Genomic DNA, 22465 nt, shown 5'->3' with positions numbered 1-22465 from the left:
TTCACCAGTAAACCCATACGCTCACAGCAACCAATAAACCAAAATGAAATTACTCCACAGAGATGATAACACATTAAGAACACTTTTCAGTAGATAGTCAAATACCAGGGAAAGAAACAATCTCGTGCTTTCAATATTCAGGCACAAACAACTCCTTAGCATTGAAAAAGTGTCAATTCTCTGCCAATAAATGCTCTATTCTCAAAATTCTACTCCTAAAATAGTGTTATTGCCTCACAATCATTCTAAGCCATTAACTTCTGATATTGTCTCTGTGCTTTTGACAAAGAAATTTCACAGCTCAAAGAAATCTTCCCTTAAAAAGAACAATATTGTAGTTAAGATGGACTCTGAAACCAATTCCCAACAATTTCAGTGAGACACTGAAGAGCAAATTCAGTTTTGGAGTTACAGAGTGGGCAAATCAGCACATTGACTCTTCTTCCAGTGATGCGGACTTTAAGTCAATTAGGTTGATTTTATTCTATTAAAAACTGAAAACAGATTTTCACATAGCCTTAGAAAAGCTAAAGACATTTTTCTTCAAATGAACTAAAAATATTCATATTTTATGCAAAACTTTTTTTAGCTCCAAGGGATAATCAAATATTTGTGCATATACATAGAAAATTAAACCGTGTAAGAGCAATTGCTTAGAAACAAAAATCAAAAATTCAAATCTTGAAGACTTCTTAATTTGAATATTACAGTTTCTGAAAATGTAATTTCTTCTATAGAGAGCTGAGAGAGTCCATTATCTTACTTAGGCCACTATCCATGCTGACATCACGCACTTTAGTTTCAATTACAAATAGTAAATTAGGTACTTCTGTCTCAAAATGTAGTTTTGGTCTAACTATCTCTAAACAAAATATGCTGGTAAAGCTTGCCAAACTATATTTACCATAAACACTACCCAAGTCAATGTTAGATTAAAAAAACAACCACGTCTTGAAGAAGCATAATTTTTTTGGTTGTGGTGTGTTTTTTGGGGTGGGTTGTTTGGTTTTTTGTTGTTTGTATATTTTGTTTTGGGAGTTTTGTTGGTTTTGTATTGTTTTAACTTCCGGTGGTGATGGTGGTAGTTTTATTTGTTTGGGTGTTTTGGTGTTGCAAGACCTAATACTAAATACTTATTTTCCACAACTCAGCCAAGTTCAAAAACATGGCCACATACCCTTCCAAGCCTCTAAGAAAAGACAACCCAAGAATCAGGGTAAGACACAACTAACTGCCTTTTTTTTTTTCCCCTGAGCAGTTCAGAGACCGTTATAAGAAACTGAAGCTTTCTGAAACTGTAAATACATGCTAGTACACTGAACATTAATTTTGCTCACTGGCCACTTTCTTACAAAGGTGAAATTTGAGTTAGTGTTATCTACTGCTACCAGCAGCAAGAGAAATAACACAGTCCTTTTACTGTAGCAAAGAGGCTCTGTTTCTGTTTCCATCAAAAACAAAGGCCACAAAATCCTGTCCTGTATCATAAATACACGTTTCACAGATCATTTACAGACTGGGGAAAATACAAGCAGCACCAGTATCTTCAGGTCTTTCTTCAATGCTAACACAGCCCTGTCACAACAACTATGGAAGAAAACATCCAAAATGCCAACCAAGCTGGATCTCCTACATATAAAGACATGCCCTCTCCCTGAAGGAGAACCTTTCATTGGGATTATCTGTATTTATTGTATTATGTATCTGGTATCTGTATTATGTATCTATTTATTTTTCTAATTCAATGCCAACATTCACTCAATTCATATGTTCCAGAAATAATAATTTTTTATATATATAACTTTTTAAACTCAAATTCAGAACATTAAAAAAAGTAAAACAACAAAAAAAAAAAACACCAAAAAAAACAAACCCTTTCTCTATTTTTATTCATACCCTGTCATCCAGAGTAATTCATAACTCACAAAAAGGCCTACGGAGCACATTGCTCAACATTTACAAGTTTTTGTCTGGTTTCGTTTGATTCGATATTTTTTCTTGTTCTCTCATACAATCACTCAGATTCCCCTTTCTCCATTTACCACCTACCTGGTTTGGGGACTAGTTGCTAGATCTAATCTTAGTTTTCAGAAGTTAAATGCTAATTACCCTTTCCAACTCAGAGGCTCTGGCAATGGTTTCAAACTTCTGATATGCAACAGATCATTCCACAGGGCCCCCAAATTATACTAAACACAAAACTGTCTTTAGGTATAACAATTCCCCACGCACTGCTGTGAAACAGGTAGAATGGTTTAAGTATATCCATGAACTTTTCCCCTTTGACACACCAACAGAAAATTCTGATCTTTTTCCCCTTCCACAGAATCTAGATATAACACAGCAGCATGTATTAATCCATTTTTCATCACACCACTATGAACAAATATTTTAATATATAGCAAAAACAAAATTATGTTTTAGTAGATTCTTTCTTCTTAAAAGTTTACACTTCCTCACATTAAAATGTAAAAATAATTTATTATAAATCTAGAGGCCTGTGCAAAACCCTTCCTTTACTCTGTTGAGTACAGTCCTGCCACCCTTCCCCCAACTGCTTTTATCAATCCCCTTGAATGACCTTGGTAATCATCAAGTAAAAGCTCTTCAGAACCTTTTCAGAAGTTTTTTTCCTTCTTTTTCCATGCATAAGGGTTTCACTAGATCACCCAGCTGAAATGGCTAAAACACCACAGTGGTGAGACCACCACATGTGACATGGGGAAAGCAACAGGGACAAAATGGTGTGTATCGAGGTGGGGAAGGAGCAGCCGCTTAGTGGTGCCTACATGATAAACCAGTAACATGAAACCGTGTCCTCATGTAACTCAAGACAGAATTCAGGAGGCAGACTCTTGACTGGACAGTCATCTAGGATTACCACAAGAAACACTGCTCACAGTAATATCCATTTCTGGAATGCAGGCATCCAGATCTAGAAACAAGAACTCTCTCAAATAACGCTGAATCCTGCCAGAAATAAGCTTGTAATCATCTTCTTGCAAAAGCAAAATACAGCCCCTTCTTTGAAAAAAAGTCTGTGGAAAATAATAACAAAAAAATACAATATCAAAGAGAAAGATATGACTTCATTTTATACATCAAAAGTGGTTAAAGCAGTTGACCAGAAAGTAGGAAAATCACTTTTTCTGCATTAACATATCCCAAATCCCATCCCATCCCTTCCCTCCCAGGCGAACATCCTAACCACTGTGACAAAGAAAAGGAAGACACATTTTGCAGTTGAAGATGTGTCCTAGGCCAGAAATTCAACACAAAACATCTGGTAATCCCAGCACTGGGACTGGAAAAAAAGGGAAGCTTCATTTAACGTTGCAAATGCTTCAGCTTCTTTCTTTATTTTACTGAAGGACTTCCAATAGTTTTCTACAGGGGTGGTTCTTCTGTAGCATTTATCTTATGTAAGGTATATGCTTATGAGCTATTTAAACTAACTTGAAAACACAAAAATGGCTGCATTTGAAAACAAAACATTTAGCAATTCTGCCAGCCCTCCTTTAAGTTAAACACTGTATTATAAAGTTACGTCAGACACTTGACTAGGCATTTGAAAGACCCTAAAAAAACAATCCACCTAAAACCTCTCACATAGGTGGCCAACTTGAAACTGCTAAATAAAAATAATATTTTTAATAAAAGCTAAAACATCAGACACAAATCCAGTAGGGATTCATACAAAGGCCAAGAAATGAAAACTACACAACAAGCCTAAACTGCAAATCTCCAAACCTCTGTTCTGACATACTGCAGTTCAGGGCTGTATATAGATTTCTACTCTAGAATATTTTTGCCAAACTAACTAAAATGTCCTTACTTTGGTTTAGAGGCCAGCCCATAGTGCATCTAGATAACAAAAGCTGTTGAGCAGCTGAACAGGCAACTACTATAAACACAATTGAACTGTTTTGTACACAAGTTGGTAACAAAACACCAAATATTTTCTGTAACATTAAAAGAAAACAAGGCATTTCTTTGATTAAAGCTGCTTTTGTGTAGATGCATCTTCTCATACCTCTTTGAAGCATCAAGGAACCAACGGTTCACTTACTACCAAACTGGTTACTGAAAGTTGTGCTCCCAAGTAATTCAAAGTCTACAGGTATGTCATGTTTTGATAAGAGGCAACATTTTCTGAGGTCCACATGGAACCAACTAAAACTTCTGCAGGTAAGTGACTAATCCTTCAAGTGCTGTATTTTTGGCTTTTTAACTCATAATCTCAAATTGAGCTATACTTTTACACTCTATGACCCTTAATATATCCAAATACTCTAACAAACCCAAATTTGTCAATTTATTTGACCCGGCTCAGCAGTCGCTCTGATCTGGATCTTAATGTTCTTGTGCATTACTTCCTTGTGAACTTTGTATTGTAGTTTGAGAAGCAATTCTACCAGTGCTGAACACATTAACAATGACAAAAATGAAACAAGTAGATTTTGAGGTAGAGTTTCTGCAGTACGCTCAAGGGGCAGGGGAATACACTCAGCAAAAGCACTGTCCAGCCTGCTGAAAAAGCCAAGTCGCAAAAGGGCAAGGTGACCTGAAGAGCTGACCAAATGCTTTGCTTGCTTGTTTTTCAATAGGAATATCAATAATCTGGAAGCATGTACAAAGCAGGAAGAAATTTTCAAAGTTTTTATCAACTATATTTATCTATATATATAGATACCTCAAAGTATGCTGGATAGCCTCTCACAAGTCACCAAGTTTGGAAATTACTGATTTACTTCCGTAATCCTCTGCCAACACATGACACAGAGAGAAATAGGGTATCACCTCCCACGAAGAAAAGCAGAGGAAAACGATGGACATCTTGCCACCTGTTTCAGAGCTATGTGATGATGGTTTGCTGGTCTAAAAGGATTCAGAAACCTTGGGTTCTGCTCCCAGCTATGCACTCCAAAAAATAGGCAACTGCCCTTGGCCCCCTAAACATGAGCTCTCCCATCATGGAAGAAACTCACCTCTTCACTGCACAGGCTTTTACGCCTCTCTTCCAACCCAACGAGGTCAATCTTTGCTCTAAGACTGGCAGAACTGTTAGCACAAGTTTTTCTAAAGTACTGTAGGATGCCCTGAAGCTCAGAATTTTAATCCCTACAGCCAAATACTGGCAGATCTACCAGGCTCACATAAATTAATAATGTGTCTGTGCTGAAACCAGATTTCATAACTATTTATAACAGTTATACTGTTCGCTCCATTTGAAGAGCTGAAGTGATATAATCCAACATAAGTAGGGCATATAGTTTATACTAAATAACTTGGTAGGTTTTTAAAGTTTTTTAATTGTGTAAGAAATTATCTACTCAAAAGAGTTTCTAAGAAATGTACAGAACAGAAAGAAGAGTGACAGATGTTGCAGAAGTTTGTAGAATGAAAATTTAGACATGCGGCAGGTGATAAAATGTTTATATAATGTAATTTTACAGAATGGAAGAAAAATCCCATAAAAACTTGTCCAGTGAGAGCTTTTGTAAACAAGAAATTATTTAAAAAATTTAATTAGAACGATTAGTTAAAATAATATTTTCCATACATTTTTTAGCTTATTATTTAAATGAGCTACAGAAAAATGTAATTCTTCAAAAAAGGGGCTGATTGGTCCTTTACTGCTTGTAAATTAACTGAAGAACTATTTTTAATATACAGGTTTAATCTTTAACGTGAAATAGTTCAGGTATAATCCCATCTAGTTTGGTATGACTCTTCACCTTCCCCTGCTGCACTCTTAGGTGTGCACACATTGCTCTGCAACTCTCACTTCAATGCTCCTGCATAAATATACCAGAAACAAAAGAGGAAGACACTGAATATATTCAGAAGTTTGAAAACAAAGCTGTGAATGAAATTTGTATTGCAGTTCCTGTCTAAACATGCTTAATTTAATTTGTGCAGAATTACTTACATGCACATGACTAAACTTTTTTTTTTCCTAATTTTAAAAATCTACACTTCTCTTGTTAAACCAATCAGTCAGCACCACCTTTCTGGTAACAGAGTAACAAGTGCTGCTGGTGATGTAACAGAAGTTTAGAGAACTACACAGATAGTTCTGTACGGAAGTGTGACATTAATTTGACGTGTGGCTGTTTTGAGACATCACCCTTCACTACTTCATTTCCTCTCATTCAAAAATTTTATTTAGTAAGTTAAAAAACTTTAAAAAGCCCTTGAGTGCTCTCTTGGCAACATGCTATAAAAATAGGCTTAAAACTTTGCCTTTTCCGAAGATGAAGATTCTCTGTATGAACCCCAAACTTATCAACACACAAGCAGGAACGAGTAACAATTTATCTCAGTATATATTACAATCATTAATGAAACACAAAACTTTCATTCTAATAGTCAACAAACTTTTCTTAAATGTGTTAACAAGAATTGGAACATTAGAATCCACAGGCCTAGAATCAAGTAAAAAATTTCATAAATTAACTTTCTACATTGCAATCAATACTTTTTTTTGCTGATGTGTTTTCTTTAGAAATCTCAAATATCTTCACTTTTCTGTTTGCTACCAGAGAATCTGAAACAGAAGATCTCCCCCCACAACCGTCTGAAAAGTAAAAACAAACTTTAAATTTCTGTTTGAAAAATTGTTTTTTTTAACACCATCTAAAAAGAATGTGATTTTAAGGAATCCCATGGAACACAACTCATTTATAAACAATATAATTCTATCAAGAAAAATATTTTGTATATATGTGTATATACATACACCCTCCCATTAAAAGTGGGGCTCAGAAAATTTGAGAACTCACTCTGACAGAATTTCCAGGAAATAGTTTTAGCAGTTTAATTTTGTGTTATTGTAGAGCTGATATCACAAACGTTCCTCCCATCCCCGGCAGTTCTTGATATGTAACAATCCCCTTCTTCAGAGCATTTACTTTCATTTTCTTTACTCCAGAACACAGCATTTACCATGCATTACAATAATTTCTTAAGGATACAGTTTTCAAGAACACTACATCAAAAACTAAAGTTCTCCCAGTAATTCTCCTGCCCAGAAGTTTCTGGCATCATCACTTCTCCCTCATGATCCAGTACCCTTTGACCAAACTCTGTTGGTGTTTTGAGTTTTTTCCTCCCCTGACAGGCAAGGGCCATCAGGGACACAGTCTGGTGTTCTCAAAGTGGGGGCTAAAACCAGAGATGAAGACACAAAACTACCTAGTCATAATACAATGAATTGAATAGCTGATAGTCCAAAAAAGAAATCCAGAATTTTTAGACTCCTCACTCCATTATGAATAAGTAGTTGTTGTAAAGAAAGATGCTGACACAACTCGCATCTTCCCTGTATTACCAGCAAAAAATGACAGCGAAAAAGCTTAAAGTTTCAACTATATGCCAGCCTGCTTCAAAATCTACCTTGATTTTTTTTGAGCCTTTAAACCCTGCATAACCTCAAGGACAGTAGAGAAGGGTAAAACATGTTTCTTTTCGTGTGTTTTTAGTGCCTCCCTTGCTGTAGGGAGGCACATGTGCTTTCTACTTATCTGTCTACAGCAGGTGAATGGACACTGAAAGAAACTGCTGTTATCAATTATTTCAGCTGTTTTTTAAGGATGTTCTCTTTGGACAACATGCATTTAAACGACCCATAGATTTCTACAACTGCCTAAAAGCTGAAAAAAATAGCCAACTGTAAAAAAATCCTAGAGACTACTTCTAATTCAGTAAGCCTCATTTCTAGTTCACTAAGAGCCACAGCTTAGCCTTGAACATTAATATCTCATTAAATGTTGACCAGTATAGTCCTTCAAAGGAAGTAAAAACCAGTCTAAAATAGCACAAAAGAATTCACACCAATGACAATAAGCAAAAATAAAAAAAAATAAAATGAAGTAGGCTATTTATAATTCAAATTTAAGTGACAAAAACTTCATAATAAAAATTAGGTCAAAGGTTGCCATTGATACATCTGTGCTACAATGGAGTTAAAACCAAATACTTCAACCTTTTCATTTAAGAAGCCAAAAATTTAAGAGCACATATACGTAAAAGCAGCTATCAGCACACAAACAGCAGAATAAAGGGCAGGCAGAAGCCATAACTGTGGACAAAACCAAACTATCTAACAAAATATAGAAAGGTGATTTTATTAGCAAAATTTCTGGTTACGTGTCTAAGTTCCAGGTTATTGATTCTGACCCAAAAAAGTATTCCCAACTATGTGCTGCCCCTCCTGCTTCCCTTCACGTATTTACCCACTTTGTTTTGCTCTTTGTCTTTACACTGAAGAGAAAAAGCTTTCACATAACTCTTCCATTACCTTCACAAAGACACACAAGAGTCCTCTTCAGCCTGACTTTAATATAAATGGTACCAAACCAAGATAGTTCAGAAAGCTAAATGTAGCTCCTCCATGCAATAAAGCAGTGTTATACACTTTCATAAGCCCCAGTTTTAATCGTATAAAAAAAAGAAAGCAAACAACATTCTAAACCTGCAGACAAGAACTTAGATTAAGCAAAGTAACACTAACATAAATTTTAAATATTTTCATTTTCTTGACACCTTGAAAAATGTAAGAAAGTGAATAAGAACACATGAAGAAATTTACAGCAAATGTCAAATGCCTGAATGCCTATACACAGACATTTTCCCCAAGCTTATTGGCTCCCACCACCTTATCCTGGATGTCTATGCAAAACTCCCCTAGAATACCTAAAACCAGTTTTAGCTTTGGGACAAAACTCTGTAACCACACAATAACCACATCTGGAACAAGGCCTCACTTGTAATCCCACCTAGAACCTGGAGCACTTGGGAATAAATGACAAGAAATTTCAGGAGGCTCTGTAAGTCGCCAGCTCAGGTCTCTGCTTCCCATCGTCAGGCTCCAAAGGCTGCTCCCAGCTCATGTTACTTCCAGAAGCAGCAACACCATTCAGGTTTGTGCTACTGTCAGTAATTCCTCACAGACCTGAACTGATTCTGCACAGAGCTACTGCTGCACAAGCACACAGGATAATTTATCTGTATGTAAATCCAAGATAATGCACAGCTGAGCACGTGCTATTTGTTTGCTGTAGTATCAAACCAGACTCATCCTATGCTAATTACTGAATAAGCACTAAAGCATGAAGGAATCTGCTTCAAAGAACTCTCAGTCTAGGTGTACCACAAATGACAAAAACTGATACAACAAGACACCGAACTGATGAAGTGAGAGTAAAGCAGCCATTCATATTCAGACACTCAACAATGTGTGAGCACCAGGTATTTGGACACATCAAGGCAGGTGGAAATGTGAAGGAGTATGTTGGAAAGCACAAGGATGCTTGTGAAGATATAATAAAGACACAACTAAGTCCACAAAGAGGGGGTAGCATTTCACAGCTTGACAGCACATGAGACAATACACAGTGGATGGGAACTGGTCAAGTATCTCACCAGCTGAAACTATCACCTGCAGTTGGAAATGTCGTTGAAAAGGTCAGAAACTGTGCAGGTGCATCAAAACAGCAAATGTGACTGGAAGGAGTGATTAAGGAAAAGAGCCTCTGAACAACAGAAGTCACATGGAACAAACTTGTTTGCACAAGTCAGGTGACTGCAATAACTCTCCTCCTGCCCTGATGGCAGTTCATGTGAAGCTGCCTATTCCAGGCACTACACGCTGGAAACTACTAAAAATACAAATCAAGTATCTGCAAAATTCAACGCTGTAATTTTCTTCTCTCTAGCTGGGGAAATGTTTTAAAGTATATCACAGAAAATTTATCTTATTTACTTTTCTTCCAGTCCAATTACATGAAACCACCTTGCAGTACGTCACAAAATACTCCTTTTTGGCTATTTAAAATCAAAGAGAGGGGAAAGACAGACACATTTCCCCTTTCCAGCTATGTATGCTACCAGAACTGAGAGTCACAAGCAGGCAATAAGGTGGTGTCTCAAGTATAGAGGTTGCAAGATTTAAGTTTTTTTAAACATAAAAAAAACCCCAACTTTAAAATTCGCTTGAAAAACTTATACTTGCCCCAAATTATACAGCACTAGTACAACAGAAGAATCTCACCAGGAACTTGCTAACCAAGATATTTAAACAGGGCATAAAATTTCCAAAACAAGAATCAAACACCCTCACTCCCAGCTCTCCTCTAACCACAACAGAAAGTCCTTCCAGTCTAAGATTTCTTTTCCGAATTTGTGACACTTGGAAATTTTTACTTATTGGCAAGTTTGAGAAGCTGCTTAAATCATACATTTGACATTCATAATCTGGATTTTTAGTTTGGTGAAGCTAAATGCTACTAGAACTAATTGATGAAAATGGCAAACTAAAAACTAAAACCACAGCAAAACTAAGCACAGAAAGACAATATTTAGAATAAAATTTTTATAGAACCTGTTGCTTGCAGAAACAGAAATAAATGATCTTTAGAACGGTTTCAGATGGATGTTAACTTTAGAGGGAGAATGACCCATCAATCAGTTGTGACAAAACTTGAGCTTTTACAATGACAAACTAGCCATTAAAGTATTTGGGTTGTGCAGTTGATTAAGACTTGAAAAAGTCTTTAAAAATCTTTTAATGAAAATAATTTTGAAAGCATTAGAAAAAATAGTTATATTGCACAATTTTACTTCATTTTTAAACTTAAGTAAAAGTTGCAAAGATAGGAAATAAAGAAATGGACTGCAACCACACTTGGATTTTTAAGGACAGTCTTAAGCAGAACACATAAAATGAAGAATTAATGATTCAGGATGTGCAACTCCCACTGTAAGGTCAGGAAACAGATTATGTTGTTCTCAATTTGAATGAAGAGATTATGTTCATTGTTTCAAGGGACGGCTACATGACTGTGAGGTCTCATACGGTAAATTATTTCCCAGTTTCCATTGTACAAACATATTAGTCTATCTTATTTGAACGACAAACAAAACAACCTTATTGTTTAAAACCAGGGCAAAATTTTTGCTAGAAATGATCCATTTTATCCTATTAAACACTTCCACATTTTATTAGTTTAATAATATCTAAACATTTTCTCATAGCTATATTAATTCTAATAGACCTCCATGGAAGTCATGCTGAATGCTTGCAAAAACTGATACAGCTTTCCTCCAGACCACAGAAGTGCCAAAAAGCTCTTGAACTCAGTAAGACTCTTTCCTTTGTTCTCTCTGCTCTTCCCCCTCTGAAGAAGGGTTTTTCTTTGTTACAGCAGCTACTCACAAAACTTCAAGATGTTTGTAAATTCTAACACAAATGAGTTGCAGCAACTGAACTTGTGCAAAGACACAATTCATGTTCTTTTGTTTATAGGATCACTATCCCTTGGAGTCTTTTAAAAGGCTGATTCAGCCAGAGCTTTCTGTCAGTCTTTTGCTTATCAACTTTTGCTTCTTCAAAAGCAAAAATTGAAGAAGCACATGTCATGTTAAAATTCATAACCTAAGTATTTAGCTTAAACTAATAAAGTGTTTAAGTACCTTTGTCATGAGGGAATGAAGTAGATGGAGCTGATTTAGGAAAAGACAGGACAAGTAGCTTGGGCAGTATCACACTGCTGTAGCTCTTTGCTTTAGCACATGGGAGAACATTTGCAAGTACTCTGACATCCTAGAAAATATATCCTGAGCTTCCCAAAAATCTAATCTCTGTAACTCCAAATATTATGGACAAACTGTTGATCACTAAGCCTTTGTATCCTAGACAATTCTTCATTACAGAAGTGATGAGAATTAATGACAAACAGATCACTAACCTATCTGCAGCCCCATGGGGATGTGAACAAAAGGATGATGCCACACCAGTTGCTCTGCTAGCAAAGAGACTGAAGGCTTTTTTGGTCCTGAGGGAAAGAATAAAAGAGGTCAAAACCACAAGTGAAATAGTTTTTATACTTATTCCATTATCCTTTATAACTCTTTTCAATATTAAGTATTTTAAAGAAAGATGAATGAAACTCAGGGATGATTGTCTCTAGATTAATGAGTTTATACTTAGCCCTGTCAGTGACTGGATGGTCACTACTGTTTTATTATGGAAGGTGACAGTGGTGGTCTCCTGACTCAAATTAACACTTCTGGCTTTGACACCTTGTACCGAGGAGTTGTGCATGCACTATGTTTCAGCTGAGCATCCAAGAATTTTGGCTATCACCTCTCATGCAAGTGCATGCTCCCCTAGCCTCTGCCCTCTTCTATGCGGCCAAATATTCTGTAGAGCCTCCCTCTCTGCCAGTAAAGTAGTTCAACTTTCCAAAGTGTTTGCCATGAGTAACTGTTGTCCATCACTCCAATTATCATTGTTAGAGCTGAAGAACACAGACTGTGAATGTAACAATATCACGTGTTTCTGTGCCTCTTATTCTGAATGTTTTATGGCCAATTATGTGAGTTCTGAGCCAGAGTGGTCAGTTAATTTGGACACCAACGTGTCAAATGCACAGTTGGTTGAGATGGAAAATTCTTTTTGCTACATGTAGTGAATCCCATTCAACTGTGGTGTGTTGGAACTTCTTGCTCTTCTTATGTGTGACACCTGAAGATCTTCCATTACAGTCTTGATAATTTCCAAACTAACACACATCAAGCCTCAGTCCTACCATGGATCTCCAGGATAACCCACTTGGATCTTTCTCTGTGCTACCAAAGGCCTCTAATGATACTGTGCATTAATATACAATAGATTATTTTAATTGGAAGGAATCTTCTAGTCCAACTAGTTGACCACTTCAGGACTGACCAAAAGTTAAAGCTTGTTATTAATGGCATGAACTGCCTTCCAATTATTGACACTTCAGTGACAATTCCCACAGTTCATTCCTCAATAATCCCTTATCAGGGACCCTGACAAGCAATTCTTCAGTCTTTCAACCAGAGTGAAAATTAAATATCCTACTAGACAAATAATTAATTATCTTTACTAAAGATATTGTTATGCCTTATGTTTAATAAGATGTTCCATTCTTTTGAGGACATTTCAGATGGTTTTCAGAATACCAAGATAATGCTTCCCTAATCTTCCCATGAATTAATTTCTTTGAATTAATGAAGTATATTCATCAACTTCTTATTCTCTTACTAACTTCTTCAGCACTCTATCTAATTTGCAGATTCCTCAAAATCCATCAGTGATTCCAGGCAAGTTGATCTGTTCGTCTAGTTGTTCACAACAACTCTTTCAACTCACTTCTACGTATCACACAGGGTCAGCCAGAAGTATCAGGTATCCTCTGGTATGAAAGTGAATACAAGGTTTCTCCACATTCTGTATTTACTTGAATTCTGTTAAGGCCTCACACTCATGTGAGTTTCTTGACCAAAGATTAGTGGATTTCCCAAGATTATTTAGGCAATCCTCATTTTCAATATATGAAAACTTTTTATTTTTTGTGATTTCTTTTCACTTGAAAAATCCCTGAATTCACAATTTTCCACCTTTGTATTTAACTTTCTATATATTTTAAGTTCCTACTGAAACACTGGGGCTAGAGCTTCACAAAAAAATGGTTCAGTCTTGCTATATTTTCTAGAATGTTTTTTTACTACTTTGGCATTACCTTACATTCTTTGACTGCAGTATGATATGTTAAAATTTATGTCAAACCCACAGTTTTAAGTTACACTTAGATAATGTATGATGAAGAAAAGATCTCAGTATCTTCATTTCTACTTCTTATATATGTCTATCTAGAGCAATCTGGGCTCTGGTAGTCCTGCTTGAGCAGGGGGGTTGGACCAATGACTTCCAGAGGACTATTCCAACCTGGAAGACTGCATGAAGCACAGTGCTGGGGAGAAGGTCTTGGGATTTTGGTGGAGAGCTGGGGTTGTTCAGCCTGGAAAAGAGAAGGATCCCAGAAGACCTTATAGCATCTTCCAGTACCTAAAGGGGTTATAAGAGAGCTGGAGAGAGACTACTTACAAGGGCATGGAGGGACAGGACAAGGGAGCATGGCTTTATACTGACAGAGGGCAGCTTTATACTGAGTATTAGGAAGAAATTCTTTACTGTGAAGGTGGTGAGGCACTGGAACAGGTTGCCTAGAGAAGTTGTGGATGCCACTGTAAGACTCCAGGCTCAGACCTATGAGCTCACTGAAGGGTTTTACTTTAAAAATATACAAGGCTCCAAAAATTCACCCACCAAATCTTTTTCAAAAGGGCCTTCACTTCTTTTCATACCTTAAGAGAGAGCACAAGGGAGAAATGCTGCACACATTTTTTCAGGAGGTACTTCTACTGGCAAACTTTAGAAAATAAGGGAACTTGGCAAAATTTTAAAGGGCAACAATCAACCAAAGTAAAGAATTCCACAAGGCACTGACTTAGCACATGCTAACCCATACAACTCAGTAAAATCCAACCCATTCAGTTTTAAGTTACCCAAAATATTAAGAAGGGAGATTAGGAGAAGTAAAGAAAGAGAGAGAAAAAGAGACAATTATAGCTACCACTTAGAGTCCTGTGCAAGTCCAGCTTCCACATGTCCAGATGGCAGGGCCTGAACAACATGGAGAGCACGTCACTTTTATTTGCTTTGGCCCCCCTGTGGCCACACCCCCAATCCCCAGGCAGGACCTCGGGAGTGTCAGACATTCTGAGACTGGGTTAGTAGCTCCGTGTGGTGTGGGCAGTGCTCCCGGTGTGACAGCTGTTGTGGGGCTGGGTCAGGGGCTCCAAGGTATGGTGTGGGCAGTGCTCCCAGTTCCAGGACTGAGAGCTGCTCCAGGGCTGACCAAGGAGGCTTCAAGGGCCTGGAGTATGGGCAGGACACCACCTCACCTTTGCAAAATTCCCCCCTCACACACACACTTGAGTTGGTCCGAGCCAATAACTAATATAATAATCCATGGTCTCACAGTCCCATCCCTGGAAGTGTTCAAGGCCAGGTTGGACGAGGCTTTGAGCAACTTGGTCTAATGGACGGTGTCCCAGCCCATGGCAAGGGGGGTTGGAACCGGATGATCTTAAGGTCCCTCCCAACCCAAACCATTCTGTGAATATCAGCCATTATAAGATATTTATCTACTATATTTGCTCCTATTAGTTTTCTTTCCATTTTTTCTCTCAATGTATAAAAAATTTGTCTTAATATATTAACCTACACAGCCTGTGTAGTAGACACAGCACAATCACAGTTTAACTCCCTCCACTGTTTGTATAAATATAGATTTTAGAAAACACATTCCTTTAGTACTTCTAACTCTAGAGTTGTGTGTTCTTAAAAAAAAAAAAAAAAACACAACAAAAAAAACCCCCAAAAGAATAACTTCCATCTTAACTAAATCCAAAAAAACCACTGGTACAGAACTCAAATCAAAGAACTTAAGCAGAGAACCCCACTGATATGTCCTTGATTTCTGCTAGTTCATACTGCTAAGGAAGAATGTGAGCAGTGAAAAGTGTCACAACAGTCGTAGTGATTACAGTAAGTTGGCAACTGCTATTTTCACATGGATAATACACAGCAAAGTAAGAGTAGCTTCCCCTTCACTAAATCTTCATAATGTGCAAAACCACTGAAGGACTTCAAAAATTAAGACAAGTTCTTCTGCATCCCCCATTCCAGTTACCAGAAAACACATATGAGGTTCATGACATTTACCTGTGGGAGGAATCCAAAAATATTTTGATGGATCTAACTGAGTTAAACAAAGGTGCTGATTAAGGCACGGCTCTGAGCACTGGGGATGGAAAGCAAGTGGCAGAAGAGAGATGCAACTGTTATTCAGCACTTACCTATCTGTGAATAATTTTATCTACACAACATATCAGCCTTGGGAAATGCTACTGAAAATCGTCACCGTTACCTGTGCAACACACTGAACACTACCAAGGAAAAACCCAACATTTCCATACTCAGGAACTGTATCCATGTGGACAAGCAAAATACTGTAAAATCCTAGATTTATGAAACTGCTTTATAGTTTCTGTATAAGTAATAAAGAATGTGATACAGCATAAAGCAGGATGTCAGGGGAAAAGGTTTTTTCTTTTGCTATGTAGGCCAATATAAGAGGAAGAAAACAGTAGAAGAGTAAAGCCAGAAACAAAATGCCAAAAGTAATTAAAAAATGAGAAAGAACAGGTGAAGAAAAAACCAGACAACAGGCATTCCCACTTTTAAAGTCAGCAAATTTTGTTTATTTACCTTTGCTCCTACATTTACTACATTTTTTGAACACAATACTAAAATTCTTGGGCTTGGGAAGGTGCAAAAAAGTCCCTTGTGGACTTAATTGTGGCATTCCCATCTGACAAACAGAATGAAGCTTTTAAAGCTCCATTCTTGGGAAGTTGTATCAAACATTTGGGGGCAAAAAGCTTAAAACTAGATTTTCTTTTTCTTCTAGGTTACGATCTGCAAAAGGAGAAAGTTACATTTTGATCTACACTTCATTCTACTACTTCTATTTCACCTGAATAAAATGTTTCTCTCTGCAAGTACAACAAGTAAGACTCAGTGCTAAATGCACATCACTTCTCATAAAGCTGACCAGGAGCAAGTGCCTTTTCAAACTGAACCAATTGCTTTCCATAAATTCAAAACTAATGATTTGATCGTATTCTGATAAAAAACAGGTACTCACAGAAATATGAAATGCTTATATAAGTTAAATGAACGGTTCCAACAGAACATTTCAAAATTGTTTCATGCAGTTTCATTTATAACTGCTTTAACAAAATTAACTGCAAGTTTTACAGTTTAGATTATTACAGCCTTGAAAAGGCAGCTTAATTTACACATGCTGTTCCTAAAGATGTAGATTTCACACAAAACACAGCAACTGTTCCAAAGAAAAACAAAGCAACATCCCACTGCATGACCTATATGATTGCCATCTCCTGTGGGCCAGTAGTGTTTGCCCCACACAACTGCCCTCTAGTCTGCTGTGCCATCATCCTGGGAACACCCATGGAGGGTACCTGGATACTGGAAGCAACTGACACCACAAATGCAGGGATAGTGTGAGGAGTGTTTCCACCTGAACTGGGCCCTGATGTTACTGCAACTACTGTTCCAGCCGGGGCAACCCCTGCTCCAACCCCACTGGCTTCCTGACCAACGTTCACATGCATCATTCCTCTGATCTCCTGCCAGGACACTTCATTCATGCCTAGGAGGACACATGGAATGCTCATTCCACACAGAAACCTAAGAAGAAAAACTCTTCTCAACATAAAAGACTTTCCCACATATGTTTACATATGCAGTTCTTATAATTAGTATTGGGAAAAAAAGAAGTCCAAGCGATATAAGAACAATATTCATCACCAAATATATTTATTGATTTAAACTTTAAATTATACATACCATTGCCAAATTAGGAGTCTAAGAGAAAAAAAACTACCAGTTTTTTTACAAGACAATGTATTAAAACAGTAGAGTTCCATATATTATAAATGCTTGCCCAGATATTTCCTTGCTTAAAAAAAAAATAATTTAAAATACAATTTTTAATCATAACGGTAGCAGTTTTTTACATTATTACTCAGCATGATGTGTAAAACCACCAATTCTCTCACACTACTATGTCTGATTCTATAATTAGTAGACTATGCAACAAAGCAGCACAGAAAACTAACTTCTCTATCTGAACTACATCTCACTCTTACACGCCAGCCTCAGTTTTTCTTTCAAATGTGTTAAGCTATGTAAGATTCTAACACAGTAATCAACATTAAACGTCTCTAAAACCCACACAAGAGTACTTTTGGGGGTCCCACAAAATACAGATTTCAGGCTCAGATTAAAATTAATTTTGTCATCTTACTTGTGAAGCATTTAAGTCATGGCTTAAAACAAGTATAAATGTCAACACCAAAATCTCTGGTATGGACAAAATCCTCTGCAGGAAAAAATACCTGCCCCTGCCTGAACACACAAACTTAATGATCTCCACACATTCTTAATCTACCATAACTGGTGTTACTTTTAGTATGTCCTTTTAGTATGTAAATGGACAAATATAAACCCCAAACTACCACCTACAATCTAACCTTAGTGCTTTCTGAGGAGGAAAAAAAAAATTCAAGTCCAAGAAATGTCTCACTTTTCATGCTAAACAAAAGTGTCAAGTCCAAATAAAATGTAACATATGTGAAAAGATATTTCCTCAGACTACAACAGTTAGGTCTGAAATACAGACAAGAGAAACCACAGTCCTTTAATCCCTCTACACAATTCTACCTTTTTCACTGAGCCTTACAGACTACTGAATGTCCCATCTTTAGGGAAATATATAATATACAGACAGTTATATGGTAGAAGTACTTTTTTTTAATAATCTTGAACAATCTTGGGTTTGTAACACATAAGATCTAAAGCTTCTTTGTCTTATCAGTACCGCTACAGTAAATATTTGCTTCAGTAAATACCCTACTAACATCAGTTCTGCAACTTCTTTAGAAGTTACTAACTCACCATCGTACCATGCTCAAAACCCAAGTTTAAGCAATATATATCATAAAGGAGATGAACAAAAGATACTTGAAAAATATCAGTCAAGCCAGACAGACTCCTTATTTTTAGCTCAACTGCACAAAGTCATCTCCAGCAAGTCTTGCTCTGAACTTAATCAATACACACATGTTAAGAGTTACAGAACTCAATTCAGCTTTTAAAAACTCACTTCCCCTTTAAAGAGATTTGTGAACAAATTCTACGTGAAAATTCATACCAGCCATGCAAAACGTGTCTGACTAGTTCAATACATCACCCCAAATTCTTCCTCAAAATAACATGGATGAAATCTAAAAGCAAAGTTATGAACATAGGTCTGACACAACTCTCATTTCCATTAGGATTTACATGTTCAGAGCTTTATATGGAAAGACAGACAACCAGACCTATTACCTGTAACCTTAATAACACTGATGAAGCAGAAGGAACCTATCTTGGAATTATATGAAAAATTAAAATAGAAAATAATCAAAATTATGAAATGTACACCAGATTACTTAGTCAATGTACACAAATATTTGTTGCAAAAAATAAGCCTTTTAGAAAGACTGCAGATGTGCTATTTAGCACAGCCCAGTAGAGGACAGAGGATCATATCACTGCTCAAGTTTAGTGCAAATAGATGCATATGCAGAACAGCTGGCAAATAAGTCAAATATGGATTATTACAGAGATGCTGTTGCTACATTTCAGAGTTTGCATTTCTTTCTCAACTCCTAAGATGGTTGTCGTAACCTTCTCAGACATATTTCTTCTACATATATACAACTGCTCTTAAATAGCCATGGTTAGGAAAAAAAAAATCTGTTAGGCAATAATGAAATATAATCTTTAGAGATATTGCTAGGGATGACATCTGGTCTTTATTTGTAAACCAAACATTTCACATACCAGTTCTTGCCTACTATTCTAAAAGCCACAGCAGGTATTCTGAGTGAGATCCAAACTAAATCTTGCTATAAATTTTCAGCATGCAAGCCGTTGCTATAAAAGAAATTTTATACAACTCGTTTGAAATGACACTGAGGCAGCTAGAACTGATTCCCTTTACATGTTTTGATGTAATTTAAAACGCTTTTCTACTATATGACTGTGAAGTGCCTCCAACTTCATTATTAGCAGCACTACACAACCGGTATTATTTGTTGTAGGAGAGAACCAGCTTTTAAACTAAAGACTTCTTGCCCCATTTCTGAGACAAAAGCCTGGGCACTGGCTTTGTGACAACACTGGAATGGTTGCATTGTGTGGAATAATGAAGACAACAGCTATGTTATGGGTGGGGAAATTCATATTTAACGAGGCAAGCATTTTCAACTAAATTTTTTGAAGAGAAAGAAGATTGATAACTCTCACATACCTACATATAAGATACACACTATTAGAAATACTTATAAGGCATGTCTACTGAACAGTCTTATGTTCCTTCGTAGATTTTCTATCAGAAACTTTTTTAAAGAAAATACAATGTATTAATACCTGTTTCACAGAGACTCCCAACAAAGAAAGAATTTAACACTCAAAAGAATGTAGGTTTCTTTTTAGGGCAATAAACAGTTAATTTTTATATAATTCCACATTCAAAAAGAAGCAGGAAGACATACAAGCAGGAATCCAAACCATCTACTGGATTACGTGCCTTCATATAAAAACTTGGTCTAATATTTCTGCGGTTTTAGAAACCACTGTACAAAAAAAAAAAGTTATCAAGGAGAATGCTTTTCCAAATGTTGATTATTCAGTTCACACTCACATATCACTAAATCAAGGGGAGGGGTAATATCTAAAAGTGCTGTTGAAAAATCAGCTCTAATTCACAGTGTTCAACAAGCTCATGCCCTGTTAACATACTTGCCCCAAACATCTGCAACATCTGGCCGACTGAGAACACTGCAGAGAAACACCCAAGGAAAACAGCTACATAAAGCCTTCATGTGCTCTACAGTCCAGTGTAAGATCTAATATATACTGTCATAACAAGAGGAATCTTCTCATAAAAAGACAGACGAGCCCAGCTCTCTCAGCCAACTGCCTGCACTATTGGCTCAATCACAATACCAGAGACATCACAATTGCCTCAGCACTGTGCCAATATCCTCAATACAGAAGAAAAAGATTCAGTACCACAGGATGATACTACAGGGAAGAAAAAGAGCCATTCTTATTAATGCAGAAAAAATACTATTCAAATAACATGGACTTTCCTACGTGCAGCATCCACATAATAAACTGCAGAATGTGCATTATCAAGCAGTTTCTCACATGCATTTGCCTACTAACCATTCTGCTGGGACACATTCCAAATTTTCAACTCCCTGAACACTTCAGGAAACTGTCAGGTGATTTGGTGTCATTTCCACACATATAACCCAAACTACACCACCACTAAATTAGCATTTCCCTTTTTATTCAAGTTTCCTTCTCCCACCTCCCTAGCATATTTATATTCGCGTTGACACAGGGTTGTGGAGCAGAAAAAGGTAGGCAATATTTCCCTCAGCTTCTCAACAAAACTGCAACTGTTGTTAACATCTGTTTTTAAACCCAGAAATAACTAAATATAACAAAATATGAAAACATAACAAAATACTACATTTTAAATGTAAAAATGATAACACGGCATAGTAATTATATTTCAAATGCATTCATATCCTACATACGTGAAGAACTATACCATCACCTCATTGCAAGTAAGAAGGCCTCACCTCTCAGCTGAGACGCAACAAAGAGAAAGTAAAATAAACCTCAAAGTATTTTGTTAACATATAGCATGTAAGCGACTATTAGGCAATACAAGAAGTTTTACCGATTCTCATTGTTCATAGACACCTCAGGGAAAAAAAGCATCCCAAAATCAGCTGATAAAAGCCTCTTTATCACATCTCAAACACGCTGCACGTTTTGGTGTTAAGCCATCTTGCTACAACCTGTAAGCCAGAAGAATATAAACCGTCCCGTGTATATTAATTTTCGCTCAAGGAAACAGAGCCTGACCTTATGAAATATACGAAAGAAAACAACGACAAAAAAAAATAATCTTTGCACAACGACTGCCAAGGCGATTAAACCCCAAACTGCTCGCTGCACGCACGATTCACTCAGGGCAGGGAGCATTTTCCTCAACTTTTTGTTATTGTGGTTCTGCGCAGGCACGTTTGAAGCAGAACCAAACCCCACCGCTTCATTGTGTGCTACCAGCTACCGAAAGCGTTTGGCCTCCTCGCTGCACTCTGAGGAAGCGGTTATTATCCTTGAGAGCACCAAAAAAAAATAACATAAGTTTTTCGCCCGCTCGAACAAAGCCCGTGCGATCCCAGCCCCGCCATGGCCCGTGCGGTCCGAGCGCCGCCCCCGGTCCCGCTCCCCCTGTGCCGGAGCCCTTTGTAGCCCCGGTGCGGTGCCCGCCCCCGCCTGCCCCGGGCCCCCGGGGCTCTGCCGGGCACCGACCCGGCCCCGCACACCCCCGGGCCGGGGGCGGCTACTCCCAGGCCCCTCGGAGCGCACAATGCCGCCCCTCCCTCCCCGCCGCCCCTCACGGCGCTCGCTCCGTCCCCACCTCGGCGCCGCTCCCGGGCGGACACAAAGGCGGCGAGGCCGCCGCGCAGGCCCCGCGCCGCCCGGTGACCTGCCACAACATGGCCCCCTCCCTCCTCCTCCTCCTCCCCTCCCTCTCCCCTCCCTCGGCGCGCAGCCGAGCCCGCAGACAAAAGGGGGCTGGAGGAAGGGGGGCCCGCCCGCCCGCTCCGCCCGCCCGCGGCCTCTCCAGCGCGGCGCCGGCCCCCCCCCGGGGTACTCACGGGCTGGGCTGGCGGCGATGGAGCCGGAGCGGCCGCTGGGACACCCCTGCCCGCCCGCCGGCCCCTTCCTCCTCCTCCTCCTCCTGCCGCTCCCTCCGGGCGCCGCTCCTTCCTGCCTGCCCTCCCGCCCGCCCGGGGCTCACAACAACATGGCGCGGAGGGTCAGGGACAGCGAGAGCGCGGCAGCACCTCCCCGGCCGCTCCCCCCCGG

At 38.2% G+C, this 22465-nt stretch overlaps 1 protein-coding gene across 7 annotated transcripts in view; it reads right to left on the bottom strand.

Moving 5' to 3' along the window:
• PUM2 (pumilio RNA binding family member 2) overlaps window positions 1-22459 on the bottom strand; it is a 70878-nt gene extending 48419 nt beyond the window's left edge. Inside the window, exon 1 of one of the 7 annotated variants that reach the window (XM_027690393.1) lies at window positions 22255-22459. The gene's annotated coding sequence lies outside the window, so the exon portion shown is untranslated. Of the gene's footprint in view, window positions 1-22013; window positions 22062-22254 lie in introns of those variants that run through there. The other 6 variants (XM_027690389.1, XM_027690388.1, XM_027690391.1 and 3 more) reach the window with 6 other exon arrangements.
• Between the last annotated feature and the right edge of the window lie 6 nt (window positions 22460-22465).

Source organism: Neopelma chrysocephalum, unplaced genomic scaffold (assembly GCF_003984885.1).
Source record: "Neopelma chrysocephalum unplaced genomic scaffold, ASM398488v2 Primary Assembly neopelma1_80b, whole genome shotgun sequence".
Taxonomy (NCBI): Eukaryota; Metazoa; Chordata; class Aves; order Passeriformes; family Pipridae; genus Neopelma; species Neopelma chrysocephalum.
Note: the sequence above shows the minus strand (reverse complement) of the source record. Positions and strands in the feature narration are given on the sequence as shown.